This window comes from Lynx rufus, unplaced genomic scaffold (genome assembly GCF_022079265.1).
Source record: "Lynx rufus isolate CCGP_SWC_20201006 ecotype Redwood Valley unplaced genomic scaffold, mLynRuf1.p SCAF_6, whole genome shotgun sequence".
NCBI classification, from domain to species: domain Eukaryota; kingdom Metazoa; phylum Chordata; class Mammalia; order Carnivora; family Felidae; genus Lynx; species Lynx rufus.
Genome location: NW_025814878.1, coordinates 123256540 through 123277468, shown reverse-complemented (window position 1 = coordinate 123277468; position 20929 = coordinate 123256540). Strand labels below are relative to the sequence as shown.

The 20929-nt window shown below is 38.1% G+C and overlaps 1 protein-coding gene across 4 annotated transcripts in view; it reads right to left on the bottom strand.

Moving 5' to 3' along the window:
• FARS2 (phenylalanyl-tRNA synthetase 2, mitochondrial) overlaps nt 1-20929 on the bottom strand; it is a 532084-nt gene that overhangs the window by 481305 nt on the left and 29850 nt on the right. The window lies entirely within an intron of this gene.

Sequence of the window (20929 nt, the reverse complement as noted above, 5' to 3'; positions counted from 1 at the left end):
TTGTACATTTTGCCACAATAAAAAAATAAACGTAAATAAGAAAGAATAGTCCCTACTTTCTAGAGACATTGTAAAGATTAAATATAAGTAAAGTGTATAGAGAGTGCCCAGCACAGAGTAAACCCTCCATAAATATTAGCTACTATCTTACTTTCCTGCTTTTGTTGCTCCTTCCAGTCCCCACTACTGTGTACTACAGAAATAGATGCTCACTGATTACATTCTGATCCCCTCCCCCCTTGGAGCTGTATACCTTCTGCAATGAGACAGTTCCAGTCCAGGCCTTCCTTGTAATAGAAATGCTGCTTCCCTGGGACAAAACTTTCACACAATCAGATAAAGATGAAGAAACCACCTAACCTCACAGTCTTCACACTAAAGCTGAGATGACCACATTTAAATAAAACAAAACAAAACAAAACAAAAAAAAAAACCTGATTTTAGTGTCTTCATTTCCTAAATGGATTGTCAGTAATTCTGCCTCAAAAAATGGGTTCAAAGGCTAATGCTGTCACTTATGTCTGATAGAAAAAAGAAGGAAAGTCTCCCTGCTATTCATAAATGTTCTCCCACTTTCTGTCAAAACCAAGACTATTTTACTTCTTTGCTCGATCATTTAAAAAAACTATCAGTATGAAAACTTCCAAGTATACAAAAGTAGAGAGTTCAACTAGCCCTCATATAACCAGCTTAATAACCAATATTAACCTTTTTCACTCTGCCAAAGACTCTACATTCTCTAAAATATCAGAATAAAAGCACCACAATTGGCTACACTGAAGCAATATTCATCTGTAACAATCACTGTCATCATCATCATCATCATCATCATCATCATCACTACTTTTTGTTACTTTTAAAAGTTCTTTTCTGGCATCTTCTCACCTCCTTTTATTTTTTCCTTTGAAACTACAAATAATTTCAGTATCTACCTTGCCAAGATAATTGTAAGAATGTAGCATACGTGAAAGTGCATAGCTTGGTGTCTAACACATATTGGTTTCCTGAGAAATATTCGTTCTCCAAAACCACCATCTCATCTTGCTCCATGATGAGAGACGTCCCCACATATCCTTCTCCATGCTTTGTCCCTTCTTTGGGGAAGGAAGTGTTTCCTAACGCTAGTCCTTATTCCTTCTTGTACCCCTGCCTCCTTCTAAACCAGGAATCCCAAACACAAATGACTAACCACAAATCCAATCACTGAGAAGACCCCAAATATAAAGACAAAGAAGGTAAATAAATTGAACTGATAAATGCATTCAACATTTAGGGTACCAGTCCCTAAATTAAAAATAAAAAACATACCCAATTTGTGCCTATATATTATTTAACAGAAAAATCAGGCTAGACTTACTAATGCAAGTCATTCCCGTGTGTGTGTGTGTGTGTGTGTGTGTGTGTGTGTGTGTGTATCTATATTTTAAACGTTAAACTCTTTTTTGATGATCTAAGAAGTTTTAAATGCTGATGAGATTCATTTCCTTGCAGTACTTTTCACCCATGGCAAGCCTGCCACCTCTAATTTGTTTTAAAAGGAACTGTAATCACCCAATCAATCATACTCTTGACCTTCAGCCTTTAAAGTCACTTCACTGTGGTCAAAATTGGCTCTAAAAATTCATGTTGTAACAGTGCTATTGTCCTCAAGCTCCAAAATGCCAATGACAGGAATATAATTTGAGTAAACCCTCTGGTAGAAGAAAAAAACAGCACATGGAGTTTCCAGTTTGTCTTCTACCAGGATTCTTTAAATAAAAGTGAATGTCTATGATATTATTAAGTAATAACTTTTCCTCCACTGGGGTTTAAAGACTTATAAATCACCCAAGTTTCTATGCAGTGAAACTAGTTTCTTCATCATAAAAACCACATGGCTTTCTTTTGGTTTTAAATAACTTATCTTTCTTTATGGGGAGGTACAGAATGACCAAGTAATAATCTTTCCAGTTCTCACCTTCTCTTCTCCTAGCACACACTCAATCTTCACCTCATTGGCATCCATCTTTCTTGCTTGTATCCTATTGCAATGGAAAAAGGATCTTTCTGCTTGCGCAGGCCAAAGCATTATGGCTAATTAATTTCAACATACAAAAATGCTCAAGTTTCTTCCATGACAACAACAAGCACCCACAAACCCATCCAGCTACAAGTCCCCTCTGGCATTGTCTATCTCCCTATTTCTTAAGAAGGCACTGAGGCTTAAACATTAAGTCCATACTATCTTCATTTCCTCAACCCAATGAACTATAGGTTCTATGTCCCACTGCAATAGAAATATTTTCAGTAGTGTCTCCAAAGGCCTTCCAGTTATTCAATCCAGTTACTTTTCAGTGCTTATCTCACTTGAGGTCTCTGTAGCATTTGACATTACTGGTCACATCCTCTTCCAAAGCATGCCTTCCCTCAGTTTTTTTGGCCTTTCTCCTGACCTTCCTCCTACCTTTTTGAACACTCCTACTCAATCTCCTTCAAGGACTCATATCCTCCAATCATCCCTATTAGTCAGTGACCCCATCTTCAGCCCTGTTCTCTTCTATATCTACTACATACCATTCTTGGTCCCTTTTGAATACCACTGACTTCAGTTACCAATTATGTGTCAAGTTCTGTCAGATCTCCGTATTTCCATCTCTGGTCTCCCTCATGAGCTCCAGTTTACACACGCAGGACTTCTCTGCCTGGGTGTTGCCAAGGCACCTTAAACTCAACACATCCAAAATCTAATATAAGCTCATGCTCTTCCTACATGTGAATGCTACCAACCACCACCTGATTATTCAATCCAGAAAAATGGAAGGCATCCTTTAGTCCTTGTCCTTTATTCCTGATATGCAAGCAGTCAATGGGCTTCTAAACTCCAATCTCTAGGATTTGTGTCTCCCCTTCAATCTCCTCCACTACTGCTAGTCCAGGTCTTCCCATCATTTCTCACATAAATCATCTCTCATTACCAAAATACACAAGTGCAGTTCTCTGTCTCCAATCAACACATGTGGCTCTGACCAGCTCTCCAGCCTACTGTCAAAATTACCTAAAATACAAGTCTCATAAGGTCACTCTTCTAAAACTTTTCCAAACAATCTGACGTCTTTTATCTTCATAATTTATTTCCTGAATATTTGACCTACCCCATGTGTTGCCATCAACTACCTCTCCCAGAGCATCAGCCAGACAGAAGTACACATCCATGCAAACACAGCTCCCTCACCCAAGGGAAGCCCTTCCACTCTCTGCCTGATTAACTCTTGCGCATTCTGAGAACTTCCTTGTGAAAAGATTTTCTGACTCGACTTTTCCAGGTAAAGTAACCCTCCATTCTGCAGCCACAGCACCATGTGCCTATAGATCACTGGTTTTTGTTGGAGATGTTGACTTTATCTCTCCCAATAAACTAAGCACTCTTTGAAAGAAGGAAATGCATCTTATAAATTTGTATGTTCAGCTACTACATATTTGCAAAATTAATGAATGAATATTCATTCATAAGTCTTATTTTTCACCAAATAAATTTTTCAAAATTTGATTCTAATGATAAAAGGCAAATTGCACACTAAGAACAACAGAAGAAATGACATTTTTTATGAGAGACCTTGTACTTCATTTTCTTACAAACTATAAAAGTCCAAGGGTTTCTTCCCCCCAAATGGAATGGTTTGGGAAGCTGGAAGCACCACTAACCACTATCACTGACCTCCCGCCCAGCCCTGTGGCACACTGCCTTCAGAGAAGCACTTTATGCAGCACTGGCTTTTGAAACAAAGATTAGAAGATGGTCAATTTGTTCAAAAGCAACATGCTACTAAAATTCCAAAGATAAAAGAAAGAATCAAGGTTAAGCAGCAGTTTCTTATACTAGATAAAACTAAGTTCCTTATATCAGATCACATCAACAGGAATGAACTTATGAAAATAACTAGGCACCTGGCAGGGAAATACTTATCAAGCTCTTTTCCCAATGGTGAACACACACCACACGACAAAGATTTCTACACCTGTTTCTGGAATGTAAAAAAGCAAGAAGGATACAGATTCTTCCATATTGCATATGCTCTTGAGGAGCCATGTGGAAAGAAATGTTCCATGTAAGACTAGCACAGTGCTTCCATTCCAGAATTTCTTTAATCAACCCCCAGGGGATGAAAGGGGATATCACCAACTAAGTTGGATCTCATTAACCAATCACAGGTCACCAAAACATGTCAGCCTAAAGTTTTTGTCATCCAAGTAGAAAAGACTGAACTACATTCAACATGAGCAACATTCTGCTTGAAAAACTCCTATTTCAGAGCACCTAGGTGGCTCACTCAATTAAGTATCTGACTCTAGATTTCGGGTCAGATCATGAACTTCTGGTTCGTGACTTTGAGCTCCACATTGGACTCTGCACTAAGAGCATGGAGCCTGCTTGGGATTCTCTCTCTCCCTCTCCCTCTGCCCCTCCCCCACTTACGTCTTCTCTCTGTCTCCCTCAAAATAAAATAAACTTAAGGGAAAAGAAAAAAAAGAAAAACTATTTTATTTCATCTAGGCAACCTTGATTTCAAACTTTAAATGTTTGCAAATAAATACACTGCATGTGCGTTTTCAGTTGTCAATAAAAGACATCCAAATGACTTTGATGCTCTTTTCTCCAATGGAACTTGCAATCCCAGTGATAACTTAATAGCAATCAGTGACATACCACATCTTATGTCCACAGAACGTGACAACTTTGTGTAGAAAGTCCACTTGACTACAGAAACCTATATACAAGAAAGCATAACTTATGGACTATTACTGCCCCTGTCTGTCCTGCACAAAGTCATTTGCCATAATTTGGTGAAAAGTAGATAAAACAGTGTTAAAAGATTCAAACAGTTCCAGATTTCTAAGTATGACATAGATATATCCAAATTCAATTTTCCTGTATCTTTAAGAAATGTAACATTTAGCAAGCTATTTCTAATTTTTTTTCAAAACAGTATCATACATTATAAACACCATTATAGGGGAGGGTCCAACATGGTGGAGCAGCATGGTAGTTTTCTGCTTCTCTCCTACCTGAAATACAGCTAGATCAACAACAAACCAACTTGCACACCTAGAAAATCGATCTGAAGATTAACACAACAATCTGCATAACTTGAGCCACAGAACTCAGCAGGTACGTGGTGTGGAGAGGAGAAATGGGGAAGAGAGAAGCCATAGAGAGTAGGGAGCTGTTTTTGCTTCCAGAGAGAGGACAGAGACAGGACGAAGAGTACAGGAAAAACACTCCCCCCAAAAGCAGCTGGAGAGAAAGAGTGGAAATACCCATAAAGGACCAAAAAAGAAAAGGAGAAAAGAGAGGGTTTAAATACCATCAGGGCACTATAAACGGGGGGGGGGGGGGGGGCACAGAGTCTGAAACTCCACAGCTCGATATCTGATGGATCTGCTGGAAAGGGTAAAACCCCAAGAGCAGAGAGCAAGGTCCAAGGGGTCCTTGGGCCCAGGGAAAGAGGCGATTCCCCTGCTGAGAGCACAATTGGTAGAAGCTGTGCGGCCTCCCCACAGGGAGAGGTCCCAGTGGACCCCAGAGAACAGCCACGTTTGCTGTCGCTGTAACAAGGACAATGGGAGGGGGGCGGTGAAGCTGCGTGCCAGGTATGTATTGTGCTTTACCATAATCCCTGAAACGCTACCGCTACACTACAGCACAAACTTTTTCTGGGGCAGGCAACCAGCCGCAGTCACTGGGCATCTGAAACACTGCAGTCATATGAATGTTCCTAGGGATGAGCCAGCACCCAACCACTGATCGGCAAGAGGGTCAAGTGGGTTTGCATGGGTCAAAGCCACAGGGCCTTCAAAAGTGAGGGGTTTGGAAACACAGCCCCATGTGAGATAAAACTCAGGAGGGAGGTGCCACTTGGAAGGCTGACAACTTAGTTGCAGACAATGCAGAAGCAGGGAGTGGCCACAAGTCAGAGACAAAGAGTGATGCTTGATTGCCAATCGGGGAGAACATATAGTTCTGATGCTAGAGACTAGGTAGATGGGTGGTGCCATTTTCACCTCTCCCACGCATGTGCATACACGCATAAAGAAACCACAACAATCCACACCAGTAAACTAAACAATGCCATCTAGGGGAGAAAGGTGCCATTACACCAAGCCACGTCCAAATGCACTAACCATGATATAGAGAAACACCACAAGTCTCTAGGCCTGTTTAGTTTGCACACTATAAAGTGGTTCATAGTTTGACTTCTAGGGGAAACTGGATGTAATTTCAATCATATTTCATTCTGTTTACTGGTCCTTCTATTCAATTTTTTTCCTTTTCTTCTCATTTCTTATTTTGAATACAGAAAGAGAAAAATCTATTTTTATTCTCCGTTTTATAAAAAACATTTTTCTTTAAATTTTTTTCTACTATGTTTTTATTTTTTAATAATTTTTTCTTACTTTAATCATTTAAATTTTATTATATTTTATAGTATTCATTTTTGTAAATTTTCAAATGTTTTCCTACTTTTTTTACTTTTAAGTTTTCTTTCCCTTTTTCTCTCTTCTACGAACTTTCTTGCAACAACCAAACCAAAACACACCTAAGATATCACATCCTTTATTTTTTGTGTTGTTTTTAATTTTTAATTTTTTTATTATTAATTCCTTTTCTTCCTTCATAATGACAAAAGTGAAGGAATTCACACCCCAAAATTAAGAACAGGAAGAAATGACAGCCAGGGACTTAATCAACACAGATACAAGCAAGATGTGTGAACCAGAATTTAGAATCACGATAATAAGAATACAAGCTATGGTTGAAAAAAAGCATAGAATCCCTATCTGCAGAGATAAACGAAGTAAAATCTAGTCAGGACAAAATTAAAAATGCTATAACTGAGATGCAATCTCAATAGATGCCACAGTGGCAAGAATGGATGAAGCAGAGCAGCAAATCAGCGATATAGAGGACAAACTTATGGAGAATAATGAAGCAGAAAAAAAGAGGGAAACTAAGACAAAAGAGCACAATATAAGAATTAGAGAACTCAGTGACTCATTAAAAAGGAATAACATCCAAAAAATAGGGGTCCCAGAAGATGGAGAGAGATAAAGGCATAGAAGGTTTATGTGAGCAAATCATAGTGGAAAATTTTCCTAACCTGAGGAAAGACACAGACCTCAAAATCCAGGAAGCACAGAGAACTCCCATTAGATTCAACAAAAACCGACCATCAACAAGGCGTATCATAGTCAAATTCACAAAATACACAGGCAAGGAAAGAATCATGAAAGCAGCAAGGGAAAAAAAGTCCCTAACCTACAAGGGAAGACAGATCAGATTCACAGCAGACTTATCCATAGAAACTTGGCAAGCCAGAAAGGAGTGGCAGGATATATTCAATGTGCTGAATCAGTAAAATATGCAGCCAAGAATTCTTTATCCAGCTAGGCTACCAGTCACAATAGAAGGAGAGATAAAGAGTCTCCCAAACAAAAATTAAAGGAGTTTGTGACCACTAAACCAGCCCTGCAAGAAATTTTACGGGGGATTCTCTGAGGGGAGACAAAAAGAAAGAAAAGACCAAAGGCAACAAAGACTAGAAAGGACCAGAGAACACCACCAGAAACTCCAACTGTACAGGCAACACAATGACAATAAATTCATATCTTTCAGATCTCACTCTAAATGTCAACAGAATAAACACTGCAATCAAAAGACACGATAGAAGGGATTAAAAAACAAGATCCATCTATATGCTGTTTACAAGAGACCAAGTTTAGACCTAAAGACACCTTCAGATTGAAAGTAAGGAGATGGAGAAGCATCTATCATGTTAACAGCCACAAAAAGCTGGGGTAGCCATACTTATATCAAACAATCTAGATTTTAAAATAAAGACAGTAACAAGAGATAACGAAAGGCATTATATCATAATGAAGGGGACTATACACCAAGAAGATCTAGCAATTGTAAACATTTATGCCCCCAATGTGAGAGCACACACCTATATAAATCAATTAATCAAAAACATGAAGAAACTCATTGACAATAATACCATAATAGTAGGGGGCCTCACACCCCACTTACAACAATGGACAGATCATCTAAGCAGAAAATCAACAAGGAAACAATGGCTTTGAATGACTCACTGGACCGGATGGACTTAACACATATATTCAGAACATTTCATCCTAAAGCAGCAGAATACACATTCTTCTTGAGCGCACATGGAACATTCTCCAGAAAAGATCATACACTGGGACACAAATCAGCCCTCAACAAGTACAAAAAGATCAAGATCATATCATGCATATTTTCAGACCTCAACACAATGTAACTCAAAATAAACCACAAGAAATAATTTGGAAAGACAACACATACTTGGAGACTAAAGAACATCCTACTAAAGAATGAATGGGTTAATTAAGAAGTTAAAGAAAAAATTTAAAAACACATGGAAACCAATGAAAGTCATTAACACCACAACCCAAAACCTCTAGGACACAGCAAAAGCGGTCATAAGAGGGAAGTATATAGCAATCCACCTTCCACCCATAAGGAAGGAAGAAAGGTCTCAGATACAGAACCTAACCTTTCACCTTAAAAGAGCTGGAAAAATAATAGCAAATAAAACCCCACGTGAGCAGAAGATGGGAAATAATAAAGATCAGAGCAGAAATCAAAGCTATCAAAACAAAAACAACAACAACAAACCATGAGTAGAACAGATCAATGAAACCAGGAGCTGCTTCTTTGAAAGAATTAACAAAACTGATAAACCCCTACCAGTTTGATAAAAATGAAAAACGAAAGGACCCAAATAAATCAAGAATGAAAGAGGAAAGCTCACAACTAACACTGCAGCAATACAAACAATGATAAGAAAATATTATGAGTAATTATTTGCCAATAACTTGGGCAATCTGGAAAAAATGGACAAATTCCTAGAAACATATACACTACCAAAACTGAAACAGGAAGAAATAGAAAATTTGAACAGACCCATAAACAGTAAAGAAATAAAATCAGTAATGAAAAATCTCCCAAAAAACAAGAGTCCAGGACCAGATGGTTTTCCAGAGAAATTCTACCAAACATATAAAGAAGAATTAACACCTATTCTCTTGAAGCTGTTTCAAAAAACATAAATGGGAGGCAAACTTCTAAACTCATTCTATGAAGTCAGCGTTACCTTGATTCCAAAACCAGACAAAGACCCCACTAAAAAGGAGAACTACAGACCAGTTTCCCTGATGAACATGGATGCAAAAATTCTTAAGATACTAGCCAATCAGATCCAACAAAACATTAAAAGAATTATTCACCACAACCAAGTGGGATCTATACCTGGTTCAATATCCACAAAATAATCAATGTGATACATCACATCAAGAAAAGAAAGGACAAGAACCACATGATCCTCTCAACAGGGGCACAGAAAGCATTTGACAAAATACAGCATCCTTTCCTGATTAAAACCCTCAAGAAAGTAAGAATAGAAGGATGATACCTTGAGATCATAAAAGCCATACATGAAAGACCCTCTGCTAATATCATCCTCAATGGAGAAAAACTGAAAGCTTTCCCCCTAAGATCAGGAACACAACAGGGATATCCACTCTCACCACTGTTATTCAGAATAGTCCTGGAAGTGCTAGCCTCAGCAATCAAACAACACAAAGGAATAAAAGACATCCAAATCGGCAAGGACAAAGTCAACTTTCACTCTTCGCAGATGACATGATACTCTATGGAAAACCCAAAAGATTCCACCAAAAACTGCTAGAACTGACCCATGAATTCAGCAAAGTAGCAGAATATAAAATCAATTCATTTCTATACACCAATAATGAAGCAACAGAAAGAGAAGTCAAGGAATTGATCCCATTTACAATTGCACCAAAACCCATAAAATATCTAGGAATAAACCTAACCAAACAGGTGAAAAATCTATATGCTGAAAACTATAGAAAACTTATGAAAGAAATTGAAGAAGACACAAAATCATGGAAAAATATTCCATGCTCCTGGATTCAAAGAATATTGTTAAAATGTCGATACTACCCAAAATCATCTACATATTCAATGTAATCCCTATTAACACCAGCATTCTTCACACAACTAGAACAATCCTAAAATTTGGAACCATACAAATTTGAAACCATACAAATTTCCATACATATTTGGAACCAGATAAGACCCTGAATACTCAAAGCAATCCTGGGGGAAAAAAAAAAGCTGGAGGCATCACAATCCCAGACATCAAGCTGTATTACAAAGCTGTCATGATCAAGACAGTATGGTATTGGCACAAAACCAGATACTCAGATCAATGGAACAGAATAGAGAACCGAGAAATGGGCCCACAAATGTATGGCCAACTAATCTTTGACAAAGCAGAAAAGAATATCCAATGGAAAAAGACAGTCTCTTCAGCAAACGGTGTTGGTCAAACTGGACAGTGATTTGCAGAAAAATGAACCTGGACCACTTTCTTACACCATACACAAAAATAAACTCAAAATGGATGAAAGACCTGAATATAAGACAGGAAGCCATCAAAATCCTAGAGGAGGACCTCAAAACCTCTTTTGACCTCAGCCACAGCAACTTCTTACTCAACACGGCTCCAGAGACAAGAGAAACAAAAGCAAAAATGAATTAATGGGACCTCATCAAGATAAAAAGCTTCTGCACAGCAAAGCAAACAATCAGCAAAACAGAAAGGCAACCGACGGAATGGGAGAAGGTATCTGCAAACGACATATCACATAAAGGGTTAGTATCCAAAATCTATAAAGAAGTTATCAAACTCAACACCCAAAAAATAAATAATCCAGTGAAGAAATGGGCAAAAGACATGAATAGACACTTCTCCAAAGAACACATCCAGATGGCTAACAGACACATGAAAAAATGCTCAACGGAACTCATCATCAGGGAAATACAAATCAAAACCACAATGAGATACCACCTCACACCTGTCAGAATGGCTAAAATTAACAACTCAGGCAACAGCAGATGAAGAGAAAGAGGATGGATCTTTTTTGCACTGCTGGTGTGAATGCAAACTGGTGTAGCCACTCTGGAAAACAGTATGGATGTTCCTCAAAAAGTTAAAAATAGAACTACCCTACGACACACCAATTGCACTATTAGGTATTTATCCAAGGATACAGGTGTGCTGTTTCAAAGGGGCATATGCACCCCAATGTTTATAGCAGCACTACTGACAGTAGCCAAAGTATGGAAAGAGCCCAAAGGTCCACTGATGGATGAACGAATAAAGAAGATGTGGTATATATATACAAGGCAGTATTACTTGGCATTCAAAAAGAATGAAATCTTGCCATTTGCAACAACATGGAGGGAAATAGAGGGTATTATGCTAAGAGAAATTAGTCAGGGAAAGACAAATACCATATGACTTCACTCATATCTGGAATTTAAGATACAAAATAGATGAACATAAGGGAAGAGAAACAAAAATAATACAAAAACAGAGAGGGGGACAAAACATAATATAGTGAACAAATACAGAGAATAAACTGAGGGTTGCTGGAGGGGTTGTGTGTGTGGGGATGGGCTGAATGGGCAATGGGCATTAAAGAAGACACCTGTTAGGATGAGCACTGGGTTTTATACATAGGGGATGAATCACTAGAATCTATTCCTGAAATCATTATTCCACTATATGCAAACTAACTTGGATGTAAATTTAAAAAAAAAAATGTTACCTATAAATAAATGCATACATACGTAAGTACATTAATTAATTAATTAAAAACACCATTAGTTAACCCCTTGGACAACACGAGATGTAGTGGCACCAACCACCCCCCCCCACCTCCACAAAGTAGAAAATCCATGTAAGAGTTTTGATATCCCCAAAACTTTACTAATAGTCTGTCGTTGACCAGAAACCTTACCAATAACATAGTAGATTAACACATTTTGTGTTATATGTTATCATATACTGTATTCTTACAATAAAGCAAGTTAGAGACACAAATGTTAAGACAATCGTAAGAAAGAGAAAATACACTACTGTACGAAATCCATGAAGAAGTGGACTTGCAGAGTTCAAATCCATGTTATTCAAGGGTCAACTGTATTTAATAATGATCTTGAAAACTTTACACTTTCTGACTAGCTTCTAAAAAGGACCCAAGCACAAAAGAATAGCATTCTGGCTCCTCTGGATTTTCCCCAATGTAAGAATTCAAACTAGTGCCTAATTTGGTAACTACATAAGCAGTCTATCATTCCCAGTCTGTACGGCAATGGTAAAAACTAGGGAATACTTAAACTTTTAAGGATTAAAATCAAACATAATGCCTTCTCCTTTGACTTAAATCTGGAATTTGGTTTGTGTAATATGTTAAATGTGTCATCAAAATATTTTATTCAAATTTTATTACGTTTTTAATAACTCAGTTATTGCTGTTAAAATGAACCATCAATATTCTTCACATCTAAGCGCATGTCAATTGTGAAGGACACATCACAAATGGGGTAAATATACTCCACAATATCGAGAGTTAAACATCTTAGAACTTTCAACTTAGAATAAATGGCTTGGATGCTTTTGTTACCTCCATGGGACTTAAACATGATGATATTCCTGTGACTGTCAGTTATTTATTTTAGGCTATATATTACATACACTGTCAAAATCTCTCTTGTATATATAAATGTAAGTGCAATGCCTAGATCCATTAGTAAAAGTTCTTATAATGGAGAGGGAAACAAGAACTATTATTCCACATAGATGCTATATAGAGAGAGATAAGTAAAATTGTACAACTTTACTCAATAGTTTTATCTACTGTGGAATAGAACAAATATACATATCATATGGAGGTTTATTTACAGCTACAATAACAGTAACCTTTAATTCATTTGAACGCTTTCTACAAGTAGCTCAAAGAATTGCTAAGTATATATTGGTCTCACAACTTGCCTAAAATCAGCACCATTTTGATGAAAGAGTAAACAGACTCAATAACTGTGTTGCTTAAAATCAGTAGCACAGACTGACCAGTAGCTATTTTCTCTCATCTGTGTATTAAAATCCAACAGACTGCCATTTTTCTTTCTCTGTCTTTTAAGAGTATGTTCTAAAAACTTCATAGAGGAGAATGTAAGTTGTAGGAGAGCAGGGACTTTTGTCCACCTCACCCCCATGCCCACATATGGCCAGCACCGTCAACAGTGCCCCCCAACAGCACAAATGGGAGAATCAGGCTACTTATATTCAAAACCACAGGTCATGGCTGTGTCTTAGGATGGCTGTCATCAAATTCTATAGTATCAGCAAATGTAATTGGTGAGAAGAGTTCAGAGCACAATAGACAAAGTCAGGCTGGCCCTCAACAGGCCAATAATAAGGCACCATAATAAGTTCCTCCAAACTGTTGACTAGAAACATCAAAAGAAGATAGCAAAAACTCAGGACAGATGGTTGGACGAGATATGACAATCACTGGCTCAGCACAGATGGAAAAGGAAAACTCAGAGGAGAAAATCTTTGTCACCCAGTCAAAACTATGACATTGCCAACAAGCAAGGAGAAAGAACATGTTGGATGTGGTGACACTCCCTGATAAATACAAGGAGAGCTCTGAGAATAAGGCTGTGCAGGAGGAAGAAAGAAAACAAGAAAAGAATAGAAAGAAAATATTATAGGAAAACCAAACAGATACCCACAATTGGGTCACATATTCTAATAAATGGAGGGCTCTGCGAACACATTGCTACTCATCCCTGTCCCCTGCCCTCAGAAGAGTGAACACCTGCACAATTTCCAAAAGTGTGATCATAAAACACCTACCGAGAAAGGGGACTGGAACCACATGAGGCTGGGGTAAGCTCCTTGTCTTGAAGAATTAGCCATCTGTACTAACAGTGTTTCTTCTGGAAGAGGTTTTGATCTGAAGGTTCATATAAACAGAGCTATTTCTGATAATAGAATTTGTGGCATACTATAAAGGTCCACCAAAGAAGAAAATGGCATTGCCAGAATATAGGTCAACTCTAGAAAATTCTTTTGGAAGAAGTATATATAGGAGATGAAAATGCACAGAGAAACAGAAAACTGAATGTCCCCATCCGTTAGCTTACACCAGGCCCAGGCCAGGCTAATTTCAGGGACGGAATTTGTTAGTTTCTTTACATAAAGACACCTCCTTGCCAGAGCTTACCAGGTGGACCCAGAGAGTCAGACTCAGACCCACAAGCACAGCTTTCCCTACTCAGGGCTCACAGGTGTAACAATACCCAGAAGGGGTCTATTACTCTCTGGAAGATTCTCAAGCAGTACCAGAATTAAATTGGCAATTATTTAACATGTAGAAACTATTCCCTCTCTCGTGCACTCTCTCTCTCTCTCTCTCTCACGCACACACACACACAGAGCATACATGCTTTATACATAATTTCATAGTACTTGAAATGCTATCATGCAAGAGGAGGAATGGATGTGGTCTAAGCAGGTGAATGAGAGCAGGAACAGAAAAGAGAGAAAAATGTGAGAACCATATTCCCCATATGTGAACTTTCTTAATCAGGGCAAACAACTGGAGGGAAAAGGGGCAGCACTCTGAGCCCATCAGGAATTCTGGGGGAGGACAGCCTCCATCAGGAGGCTGGGGGACTGCTCATGGGAGTGCATGGTGGCTTACTGCCCCCCACACACAGATACCATTGCTAAGAAAGATATTCAAACATGGCCTAAATGCTATGAGTGGCATTGGGAGAGACATTAATTCCTTCCCTACCTGCCCCAGAGCTCCAGATAACCAAACTGCTAAAAGAACCAAAAAAGCAGACTTCCCTGAACAACAACAAAAATGTACTTGCAGATGGAGCCTTAAATTCAAGGAATAACTGTGAGCATCTACGACATGCTAAGATTAGCCCTGGATGGTCCTTCATGCCTTGAACAGAGTTCAAGAGTCTATCAAAAGTAGCTGAAAGCAGGATTTTGCTAATACAGATAGACACACTAAGAAAAATTTTCAGAGAACTTAAAAATATTCTCTTCAAGAACAAAATGCCATCTTTTCCATTAACCCAGACCTCATGTTCTTGTACCCAACGTATCTCCTCTCAGAGTCTCTATGGCTCTTCCTTTCCTTCTCTTCTCCTTCTGCCTACTGATTCCATTGGCTATCTCCCAAGCAATGCTCCCATTAACCTCTTTGATACTTGCATCTGATGCTTCCCACCTTGACTGCTTCCTCACTTCAAACAAACCAGGTTTCCCTCAACTTCTTTACCCCTTCACCTTTACAAACAATGTATTTTTCTCCATTATATCAAGTTTCTAGAAAAAGAAATCTACATGAGAGCCTGCCCTCCCTGTTCCCACTTTCCCTGTCTCAGGGTCTGGCATACAGCAGTGCTCAATATATGCCAGAGCCAGGATCGTTATGAAAATGTTAGTTGTGGGAAGCCTGTGTGGCTCAGTCGTTTAAGTGTCCAACTCTTGGTTTCAGCTCAGGTCATGATCTCGTGGTTCATGAGTTTGAGCCCGTGTCAGGCTCCGTGCTGACAGTGCAGAGCCTGCCTGGGATTCTTCTCTCCTCTCCCTTTCTTTCTGCCCCTCCTCTGCTTGTGCGCTCGCTCTCTCTCTCTCTCTCAAAATAAATAAACTTTAAAAAATGAAAATGTTAGATGTTACAATAAACAGAAGAAAGTGTATCAAGTGGAGAAGCTGATTTGGGGTGAGGGTGAAGAATGAGTTTCTGTTAGACACACTGTGTGTGTAGTGATGGCAAAATGTGCAGATGGGCATGTTAAGTGATATATGAGAGGTCAGTCCACATTAGTGCTGATGTCACACTTGAAAGAAGGCCAAAGAGGAAGGCTCTGGGCAGGCAGATTCTCCTATGAGGAGAATCCATTAGGGAGTGGAGACCTTAGTTCCTACTATCACAGAAGCTAGGAAAGGAAAGCATTTTAAGAAGGTAAGGTGAAAACACTGGTAAGGGTATGAAATGCCACCACTAAAGTGAAGATGATTCAAGACTGTACATGAGGTGAGGGGTAATTTAACCACTAAGAGGTTATCAGTGATCTCAGCAAAGCTGTTTCTTGATGAATAAGATACGTACGGAATATATGCAAAAATCCCAAATGAAACATGAACAAACAGAACCCAGAAACCACTAAAATACTATTCCAAAAGGGGTGGTGGGTGCCTGTTATGCACAGGACTCAAGGATAAATCAAAATAGAAAATCTAGTCCTCTAATTTACCCTATGATCACAGGAGAAAAATCATGTAATCAGCCCCACAGATACTCAAATGGCATGTGACAATCTTCATTAAAACAAACTCTTAAAAAAGGGGATAACTATTGCCTTAATATCATGCCAATAAATACACCAAAACTCCAGAATTATGATTTTTGAGAAACCATTATAAGCATTCCATGAAAGCCCAACTTCTGAATAGAGAAATGGGAATCAGGAAGTGACAGAAAGTTCCCCAAAAAGGAATTACAAATGCATCTGAAAGTTATGAAAAGATGCTCAATCTCACTCAGAAAGAAATGTAAATTAAAATGACAATCAGATATTTTTTAATCTACAGACTGGGAAATTTTATATTGTTTGATAGCATACTATTATGAAGGTCTAAGAAACAAGCATGCTGATAAAAACTCTGTGGAAGACAATTGGCAATATAATCAACATTGAAAACACACATATCCTTTCATTCAGCAATCCCACTTGTGGTAATTTAAATCTACAGATATATTTGTTGGCATGTGTGCAAAATAATGCATGAACAAAGATATTCCCTAAACAATTTGTAAGAGCCAAAGACAGGAAATACATTCTATTAACTGGGGACAAAGTAAATTAGGAATAAGGCAGCTCTACCTGTATTGCCATAAGATATCTCTAAGATATGTTGTTGAATGACAAAAGCAAGACATTGATTACTGTGCAGGGTAGCTAACATTTTTAACAGGAATATAAACATAGCTTATGTAAATACACACACATATATAAGAAAGTATATAGGAGTAAGAGCTTAGGGACAAACACAGGAGAGAGGCTTACTTTTCATAATATATGCATTGACACTTTTGAATTTTATATGAAATACATTACAATCCAGGGACTCTATGATCACTCTCAACCTTCCTACTCAGCTTAAGTCCACCCAGTCAGTCCATTGGTAAGGACTGTGAATTCTATCTTCACATTTCTGCCAGTTTGGCCCTCCTATCCACCGCCTCCAGAACTAACATAATTTAGTTGTTATCTTCCTTGTTATCTTCCTCCAAAATAATTAAACAGCCTTTAACCACCTCCCTCCTGAAATCATCACCTTCTCTGATATACTTTATGCACTGTGCCTGGACTTACCCTTCTAAAGCACAACTTTATTAAGCTTCAAAAGACCTGGATTCCAGTTGGCCTATCACAGTACTCTCCGCAGGCCCAAGCCCTTTCCCTCCCAGGGACTGTACCCTACACTCCAGTTGAACAAAACTGCTCTCAAGGACCAGAACTACTGCTGCTTTTTCCCATCCCTCCTTAAATTCTAGTGATCTCCTCCACCAGGAACACCCCATTTCATGCACATCTCTCCTCCTTACATGCGCAAGCTAAGATGGTTTGTGGCCTTCAGCACCCACTGCAAAGGCCACCAGTCTCAGGAAATGTTTCCTAAAGTACATTCAGGATGTGACAACAGAACTGTGTGTTTCTTTTAGGCTGGTTCTTTATGTCCATTCTGCTGATTTTTTCTAAGCACCTGTGCCAGTGGTAAACCTCTCCCTTGGAGCTGCATCTTCTGCTTTGTTCCTTAGTCTTCTGAATATGGTGATGTGCCCACAGCAATAAAGAGCAAGTCACTTGGTGAAGGCAACACTTCCCTTCAAATTCTCCAAACTCCTATTGCTCATTAAAAGACTAAAAAGCCATCTTGAATCCCTATGTTTGGATGTGCTTATTCTACACAGTTGCCCAGTGATCGCAATGGTATCATACTCAGTTAGTAGCTATTACAAACATTAAATAACTGTCCCCTGCTTCTTTTTGCTTTTCTCAAAGGAGACTGATAAAAAGTCTGGAGTACCAAGCACATGACAACACATATGCAAAGAAGTTAATTTTACCGCTTGTCACTTAAAAGTAATTTTCTAGAGTTATTGTTTTTTAAATGAGAAAAAATTATCTTTCCAGGACAAGCAAGTAAGGTTAGTGATGGCTAGGAGCAGTAGCTAAATTGGATGGATTCAGATCCTTAGCAAGAAGTGCCTACCACATCCTAATATATGGCAGTTAATGAATTTAGTTAGGTCATGATGATTTTATTTTTTTAACTATTTAATGTTTATTTTTGAGAGAGAGAGAGAGAGAGAGAGAATGTGGGTGGGGGAGGAGCAGAGAGAGAGGGGGACACAAATCTGAAGCAAGCTCCAGGCTCCGAGCTGTCAGCACAGAGCCTGATGCAGCACTCGAACCCACAAATCCGAGATCATGACCTGAGCTGAAGTTAGACACTTAACTGTCTATACCACCCAAGCACCCCGGTCAAGGTCGTTTTAAAAGGGGTGATCCCAGAGTGCCTGGGCGGCTCAGTCTGTTAAGCATCTGACTCTTGGTTTCACCTCAGGTCATGATCTCACGGTTTGTGATTTTGAGCCCCACATCAGGCTCCATGCTGACAGTATAGAGCCTCCTTGGGATCCCCTCTCTCTCTTCTTCCCCTCCTGCGCTCTCTCTAAATAAATAAATACTTAAAAAAATAAAATAAAATGTGTCCCTATAGACACATAAGTATCAGTATTATATATTGGTTTGGACAATGACTTTGAGCAAGAATTTAAAAATTCATCATCAAATTTATATAGACAGAAAGTAGAATAATAGTTACCAGAGGCTAGAGAGAGGGAGAATGGGGAGTTATTGTTAAATGGGGATAGTGTTTGGGAGATGAAAAAGTTCTAAAGAATGCACAGTCGTGATGGTTACACAACAATATAAATGTACTAATGCCCCTGAACTGTATACATAAAATCATTAAAATGATAAATTTTATTGTATGTATGTATATACATACACATAACTACAATTTTTAGAAATCTTTCATGAAACATGACCTTTAAACATATGTCATGCTCATGAATTAGAAGAATTAATTTTGTTAAAATATCTATACTACCCAAAGCAATCTACAGATTCAATACAATCCCTATCAAAATACCAACAGCATCTTTCACAGAACTAGGACAAAGAATCCTAAAATTTCCATGAAACCACAAAAGACCGCCAAAACCAAAGCAATCCTGAGAAAGAGCAAAGCTAAAGGTTTCACACTCCTTGATTTGAAACTATACCACAAAACTCTAATAATCAAAACAGTATGGTATGGCACCAAAAAAGGAAATATAAGGACCAATAGAACAAAACAGAATCCAGAAATAAACCCATGCTTTTATGGTCTAATTAATCTATGACAAAGGAGGTGAAAACATACAATAGGGAAGAGAGGATCTCATCAATAAATAGTGATTGAAAAACAGGACAACTGCATGCAAAAAAAATGATATTGGACCACTTTCTTATACCATACTCAAAAATAAACTCAAAATTAAAGACTTAAATGTAAGACCATAAACCATAAAATGCCTAGAAGAAAAGATAGGCAGTAAGCTCCTGAACTTACTGAACAAAAAATATTGTATGAGCAATATTTTTTAGATCTGACCCCTCAGTCAAGGGCAACACAAACAATAATTACTGAACTACATCACACTAAAAAGCTTCACATAGTGAAAGAAACCATCAACAAAATGAAAAGCAACCTACTGAATAGAAGGTAACTACAAATGATATTCTGATGAGGGATTAATATCCAAAATGTTTAAACAACACACACAACACAGTAACAACAACAACAACAACAACAAATCCAATTAAAAAATGGACAGAGGGCCTGAACAGACATTTCTCCAAAGAAGACATACAAGATGGCCAACACACATAAAAAGATGTTCAATATCACTAATCATCAGGGAAATGCCATCAAAACTACGAGATATCACCTTATGCCTGTCAGAATGGCAATTATCAAAAAGATACGAAATACCAAGTGTTGATGAGGGTATAGAGAAAAATACCTCTCATGCACTGCTGGTAGGAAAGCAAAATGATACAGTCACTATGGAAAACAGTATGGATGTTCTCCAAAAAATTAAAAGTAGAACTACAATACAATCCAGGAATTCCACTTCTGGGTATTTACCAAAAAAAGATAAAAGAAAAAGAAAAACAATACACTAATTCAAAAAGATATACACACCCCTATGTTCACTGCAGCACTATTTACAATAGCCAAGTTACGGAAACAAGGGTACATCAATAGATGAATGGATAAGGTCCATTGATAAATGAATGGATAAAGAAGATTTAGAATATATAATGGAATATTAGCCATAAAAAAGAATGAAATCTTGCCATTTGCAACAACACTGATGAACCTAGAGGGTATTATGCTAAGTGAAATAAGTAGGACAAAGAAAGATAAATACCACACAATTCCACTTATACATGGAATCTAGAAAACAAAAGAACAAAACTAAACAGAAACAGACTCAGAAAAGAGAACAATGTGGTGGTTGCCACAGGGGAGGTGGATGGGGGAATGGGCAAAGTAAGGTAAGGGGATTAAAAGGTACAAACTTCTAGTTATGAAATAAATAAGGCATGAGGATATAATGTACAGCATGGGGAATATTGTTAATAATGGGTAAAATCTTTGTACGGTGACAGACGGTAGATAGATTTGTTGTGGTGATCAATTCATAATGCACATACTGCTGAGTCACCATGCTACACACCTGAAACTAATATAATATTGTATGTCAATTGTACTTCAATAAAAAAGACAATATAAACAAAACATAAGCAGCTTACTGCTTAATC